General features: G+C 49.6%; 1 protein-coding gene across 2 annotated transcripts in view; it reads right to left on the bottom strand.

Moving 5' to 3' along the window:
* The window catches only part of LOC119181413 (uncharacterized), a 59,463-nt gene extending 54,168 nt beyond the window's left edge, over positions 1–5,295 (bottom strand). The window contains exon 1 of one of the 2 annotated variants that reach the window (XM_075874983.1): positions 4,995–5,295. The gene's annotated coding sequence lies outside the window, so the exon portion shown is untranslated. Of the gene's footprint in view, positions 1–4,417; positions 4,537–4,994 lie in introns of those variants that run through there. The other variant, XM_075874984.1, reaches the window with a different exon arrangement.
* Between the last annotated feature and the right edge of the window lie 1,151 nt (positions 5,296–6,446).

Here is a 6,446-nt window from a genome sequence, read left to right on the forward strand (position 1 = left end):
TAGAGCGCTCGCTTAGCATGCGAGAGGTACTGGGATCGATACCCAGCACCTCCAGGCCTTTTTTTATTCATTTCCATTCCAGGTCATGCTTTGCTTGAGTTATAAGATTCTCTTTTTTCACTTCGGCTCAAAATGAAGGGCGAAAATTCCCCGAAAAAGGGAAAATTCTCTGCACGGAGCATCGCTGAATCTAGGCTCGTATCAGGGCCGTGAATGCGCAAGCACCTCGACTCACCTCCAAGGTGCGTCAGTGGGTGTCGTAAAGTGTTTGAGGAGAAGGTGCTATCTGAATGCCAGCAGTCGCTTCTTGCAGCAGAAGAGTGAGCCAAAAGAGATAAGCGTCGCGCGCCCGAGGAATGCAATAAACGGCCATTTCCAGCCCACGGTCACGAACGATCTTCCCACGACAAGATTGATACGGCAAAGGTGTTCGAAGCCTCGAAGGACGTAGTACATTGACAGGATCATGTTGTGGAAGTTAACAGCTTGAATTTGAGGCATCGGAAAAAAAAAAGGGACAATTTTTTTTCTTTCGTTTACTTGGCATGCCATCTACACACCGGAACCAAGATACACGTATGAAATACTATTTTAGTTCGATTTGAAAGGGACACTAAAATCAAACAATAAATTGGTTTAGATTGATTATTTTCACTCTGCAAACTTTAATGTCGTTAGTCTCACCATGACATGTTCGAGCATAACGATCGTTAATAGAGGAGAAAATCTAGTTTCGAAGTTTCATATTTAAATCCCGCGCTAAATCTCCGACATAACGTCACGGATTTCAAAGTTTATTTTTTTTATTTTGCAAAATAGACTCAACAAAGTTTTCAAAACTCGGTATTCTAAGTCTACGGCCCTCTCAGAGAACAATGTACTTCATTTTTACCGATCAGGAACTAGGCATCACGTAGTGCCTGAGTTTATAGATACCATCGAAATCTGTGTCGCCACGGCCCTGGTGAAGGAATGTTGGCGTCCCCACCCGTTTTTATGAGTGTTTTCTCGCTTACCAAACGTTTTATTGCGCTAAAGGTAGTGTTTTCAATATTGTGAAAGTGTAATTAGATAAGAAGCACGAAACAGTTTTACTCTTTAGTGACCCTCCGAGTCGCGCAGCACCGTCAAACCAAGCGTCGCCGCGTGAGCGAAACAACGCAGATTGCCAAGTTTGCGAACACTCCGTGGTGTAGACTGCCTAAATCGCTGTTTACGTGCACCACGTGTGACCTGCAGAGCTGCTGCCTGTACGCCACCTGTTGCTGTTCCCACTTGAACGTGTTGACACGATATCGAAACCGAAAGTATATTCAGTGCGATCCGAGGCCCCGCGACACCTTTTTCAGAGCTCACACCAGCGTCTTTGTTTTGAACAAGAACACGACTTCTTTTTTATAAAATTAATGTCAGTCAGTGCTCCTTTAATTAACAATACTTATTTATTTTGCCTTCATTGCAGCGCGGAAGATTTCACAAGGTACAGACAGGACAAGCGTGGATCCGTCTTTTTAAGTGCTTGTCTTTCCCCTGCTTGATCGTTTGTGCTGTAGTTACGCAAGAATGTTCCAACGATCAACCAGTCAGTACCTCTTCGCCAGTTTAGAGACTATGCTAGTCGAAACGGCTGACTGGGCGAGTCGATCATTCACGATAGTTGAAGTGCGGCCGTGTGACTCATTCGTTTGTTTTCCTAAAGCTCCGTTTATGTTACGCGCTAGTACTTCATGCACTCGAGAGTGCGTTTAACGAAGCGCGTACCTAAACACTGCACAGACGACCGGAGAGGTTTTCCTCCCACGCGCGCGCAGTAGCCATGTTTTTGCCACGTTCACTGCCCCTCTTCGAGGCTCTCGAAAGTAACAAAAAATTAGTGCCTCGTCAATGAACTGCCCGCGAAAAACAAAATTACGAATATAACTCTCGAGGTCCCCGCTTTCTGACGCACGGAAGATTTTTTCGCGTAGGAATCGCTCAACTCTCGCGCAATCGCGTTTCGGCGGCGTTCTCGATCGGGGCACGCTCGTACCAGGAAACATTTGTGCCGCCGAGGCGTTTTTTTGGCCCCGGTACAAGAATGCAACCTCGTTTGCTCTTCGGGCTACGTAGGCTCGACGTGCCTTCTTGCAAGGCGGTCGCACGGTTTGCGAGGATCGACACATGTGACGCCCGCTCGTCACCCCACGCTCGACGGGTACCAGGCCCGTAACAAAAGGGGGTTCCCGAAGCCCCCCCAAGAATTTTCATGTAGGGGGTGTTTGACCGAAAATAATGAAAATAGCCGTTTTCAAGTGTTTCCCCCTGAAAAAAAAAATTCCTGGCTACGGCCGGTACCATGAGTTGGAAAAAAACAAAAAAAGCTAACCAGATTCACTCAACAAATACATTTTGCGCTTACGACTCAGTCGGACTCGCTAGCCGTTTTCCTAAACAGTCTCCCTTGAACCCAGTATCAGGGCCCGTTCCCAGTCAGAGTGATTGGACTCGCGAGTCCGCTTGCCGAAGTAAGGCAACTGCCACGGTGCTCGAGTTCTGACCCTAAAGTCGCGGGATCCAATCCCGGCCGCTTTTTCGATGGAGCCGATATGCAAGAGGTCTGCGTGCTTTAGGTACACATGTACCACACTTAAAGAACACTATATGGTCAATATTTCCGGCGCGCTCCACTACGGGATCTCTAATAATCATATCATGGTACCAGTACGATTTCTATGTACGATTTCATACCAGTACGATTTCTATGTTACCCCAAGCTCAGCGTTGAAGGGCACTAAAGCAAAACAATAAATTATTTTTGAGTAATAAACTATGCTATGAAAACTGTGGTGTCGTTAATTCCATCACAATAGGTTAGTACACAAGAAAATCAACGTCAAAGGTTTCACTTTTAAATATCCCGCCATAACTTCCGTTATGACGTCACGGGTTTCAAATCGCGTCGTCTTATTTTCGTCACATTGCCTCAACGAAATTTCCAGAAACTAGTACTGTCAAGTCTCTTGCTTACTCGGAACACGATGTGCTTCATGCCGGTTAGGATCTACGTATGGCCTTTAGACGATGTGAAAATATGACGTCACAGTGGACTGGTGCGTGAAATTCAAGGCAGTGTCGCCACCTACATTTTGTTTTCGCACGTTTTCTCGAAACAGCGGTGTCTTCGGTATCGCGAAAGAGGAATTTACTAATGCGAGAAAAGTCGCTTCTTTTTTTTTTTTCTGTAGTGTACCGTATACTTCTGCGCAATCGTTATATCTTATAGCATAACTTCTAAGGGATACGAACAGCCAACTTCATTGAGCTCACCGCGTGCCGCCGTCTACTGCTCCACCTGCAGCTACGATAAAGTGTTTTTTATCAAGAACACTTTAGTGCCGATGCGTGTGCTGGTTGCCAACTGGCGGGCGCACGACGTACCCCCGTATTCTAGAACGCCCGCCCCTTCACTCAACGCTCCACCTTCACTTGAGAAAGCCGATGAGAGCCCCATCTTTAGGCAGGGCAAGTCACTGCATATCAGTGATAATTTACTGCTATTCTTGAGTAGCGCAGCGTCATTTTCAGCCGAGCAGCGGCGCAGTGCTCAACGCTGTCAAGTGAAGGGTGAAAGTCAAGTCGAGGAGCGTTTGTGAATACGGGGGGTAGTCTGCTGTCGCGATGAAGCGGGTGAAATTATTCGGGGGAATCGCTCGATCGTGCGCGCCCACGAGGTATGCTAAGAAAAAAGTGATAAAAATAAAAGACGTGGGAGAATTCCGCCGGCCGCATGGTTACAACGGAAAACGCGGAAGTGTCGCAGAAGAAAACGCGATTGTTCAAGGCGGCGGCGTCGTCGTCAGCGGGAATCGGCAGTCGTGACACCTTTCCTTTCTCCTCGGCTCAAATGTGTGTCAGCTTAGGCAGCCAGCAATGATCGATGAACTGCTCGTATCTGGCTGGGCAAACCGAAACACCCTGAGAAAAAAAAAAAAATCCCGGAAAGCCGGGCGAAGCAGTGCGTTACCCGATTTTATTATAGTTGCTGTTTCCCCACCCATAAGTAACGTAGAGAGAGCTTTTTTTTTCTTTTTCCAATGCTATTCGCGCGCGAATTCTGTTCGCCATCGCACGATTCCAGTTCTTCGAGCAAGTTCCAACCGCAAGATGAAACGAGCTGAGCCGAAGCGCCGAACCGGGGGACAAATTCGCAATTCGCGCTGAGGAAGCTTCGTAAGACGGACTGCCGCCGACCAATCGCTCGAGACAGACGGGCCGTCCTAAGAAAAAACAGCTGTTCTTGCGAATGAAAAAAAAAAAAAAAAGATTTGAGGCTCTGGCGCGCCTGCAGCCGCTGGCCGACTCTTCTGCGTGGTTGTTCAAACGCCACATCGTACCACTATCATCGTATCCCGGGAGCGCGATGCAGGGCGCTTCTTACCAAAGTACGAAAATCCGACTGGGACGAGTGCTTTCCCGATGTCGTCAGCGCTGTCTCTGGCACACACACACACGCGGAGGAAAGGTATGACAGACGGTGAGATGAAAAGGAATGGATGCGTTTCCTCCCCGAAGTAGCGGCGCACAATCTTCACAGAGTGCCAGAAACAAGCTAGGGGGAAAAAAAATCGGAGGTGGCGGAAGCAAAGAAGGCGGCGGGCGCGCCGCCCCCACGGCAACTGCTAGCCAGGTAGGAGCTACGCGATCGTAGGCACACAACGCGGACGGGTTGGCGGGGTATGCCCCCCCCCTACTCCGTACATGGCGCACTTGTGTGGGGGCCGCCGCCAGCACGTTACAAAACGAACGGGCGCAGCAGCGAGACGTGGCTTTCACCGAGAGAGAAATCAGGACAGATCGCCGTCAGGGCAATGCGCGACACTCGATCCTCCTACAACCTGCACTGTCACCGGAAAAACACATAACAAGAACCCCGAGACAACCGCCGCCAAGTCAAGCGCGTCCGCTGCACGGATGAACGCGGTTTCTGAACAACGAGCCTCGCGATACCAACCCACCTGTGGTGCGTCGCTTGCCTAGAGCCAGCCTAGGCCGGGAATTCTTCGGGCGATGATAGCACACAATGTCGGCTCGCCGGACAGGTGCATCGGCGAACGGCGATGTTTGGGCGCACACTTGAGAACGAGGCTGGTACTCCTTTTAGCAGTCCGCTGGGCACGATTAGCTTCTACAACGGGGTGATGTCAACGACGGCAAACGGTCGAGAAACAGAACGGCACAGCAGCACGCACACGCGGAAACTGGGCTCGCACCGAGAGGCCCCTTGCGATGTCGGACAATCCGCTCGGCGAGGTCGACTCGGCCAGATGAGACGCCGTTGCTGGAAACGAAGGCGAATCGACGACCAAGTTGTCGCTGCTGCCTGACACACGAAAACTTTTAGCAATTACGCAGCGGCAACGTCGGCTGCTGCATTTTCGCGACGGGCGACGCCGCGCTCCGGAGCATCGGTATGCAGGCAGGTACGCGTAGAACGAGAAGCAGCAAAAGAGAGATGCAGAAAAATAAACGCACCAAAAGAAAGAAACGCGCCCGCACCGCCAACGCGCACTCGCCCTGCGCGCTCACACACACACACAAAATGCACGCACCTCCACAAAACGAGGAGGAGGCGCGGCAGGCAGCGGCCCCTGCTGGCGGAAGTTGCAAAAAAAAACTGCCATCACGTGACTAAGTCCAGTGTTTCCAGACTGACAGTTGCGAAGTCGCTAAAAGCAGCCACTGGATTCTCTATAAAAGCACGGCTGCTTCTGCGAATGCCATGATAGTGAGTAACTCGTGTAATCAATTCCATTAAATTGCACCTCACAACAAAACACGAACTAATGTGCGTGCCGCCTACACAAACCAAAAACTACTTTTATCACGTTTTTCAATTGTTAAAACACAAAGAATTGTTTGTGCTTTACATGGCTAGATGGCGCTACAAATTGTAAGGGGAAGTTTGTTGTGCAAGTTTTGCGTGTGTTTTGGGTGCGACTTGAAGCGCTTGGCTAGATCTAAGTTTTGCGACGGGATACGATTGGCGAAATATATGAGCTGCGCTGTCCGCAGCTATAGGCTTGACCCCAATACTGGTACCAAATCTGGAAGTACGCGCAACTCAGCCGTAGGAACCAACTGTGCTCGATTCATTATTTAGCGTTTTCTCTCTCTCCCATGTGACTCTCCCAACCGCCTTCGGCGTGCCCTGCCGCTTTTACGCTGTCGTGTGTTAATAGCACATTTTTTCTTCTTTTCTAAATGTCCTATACCACGAATCGCGCGTCGTCAAAGACCCTTTCCCGCCTATCAGTTTTCGGTCCGTCTCTTCAGAGTGTGTAATTAAACGCTTAACCTTCTTTGTAGGTGTACGAAGTAACGAGAAAGTCGACCTGACCGCGTTTTTAGGGGTCGATGTCGTCTGCCGATCGGTTGCTTGTTTTAAGTGGGGAAGATTTAGAGGACCG

The sequence above is a fragment of the Rhipicephalus microplus genome, chromosome 10 (assembly GCF_043290135.1).
Source record: "Rhipicephalus microplus isolate Deutch F79 chromosome 10, USDA_Rmic, whole genome shotgun sequence".
In the NCBI taxonomy this organism is placed as follows: Eukaryota; Metazoa; Arthropoda; class Arachnida; order Ixodida; family Ixodidae; genus Rhipicephalus; species Rhipicephalus microplus.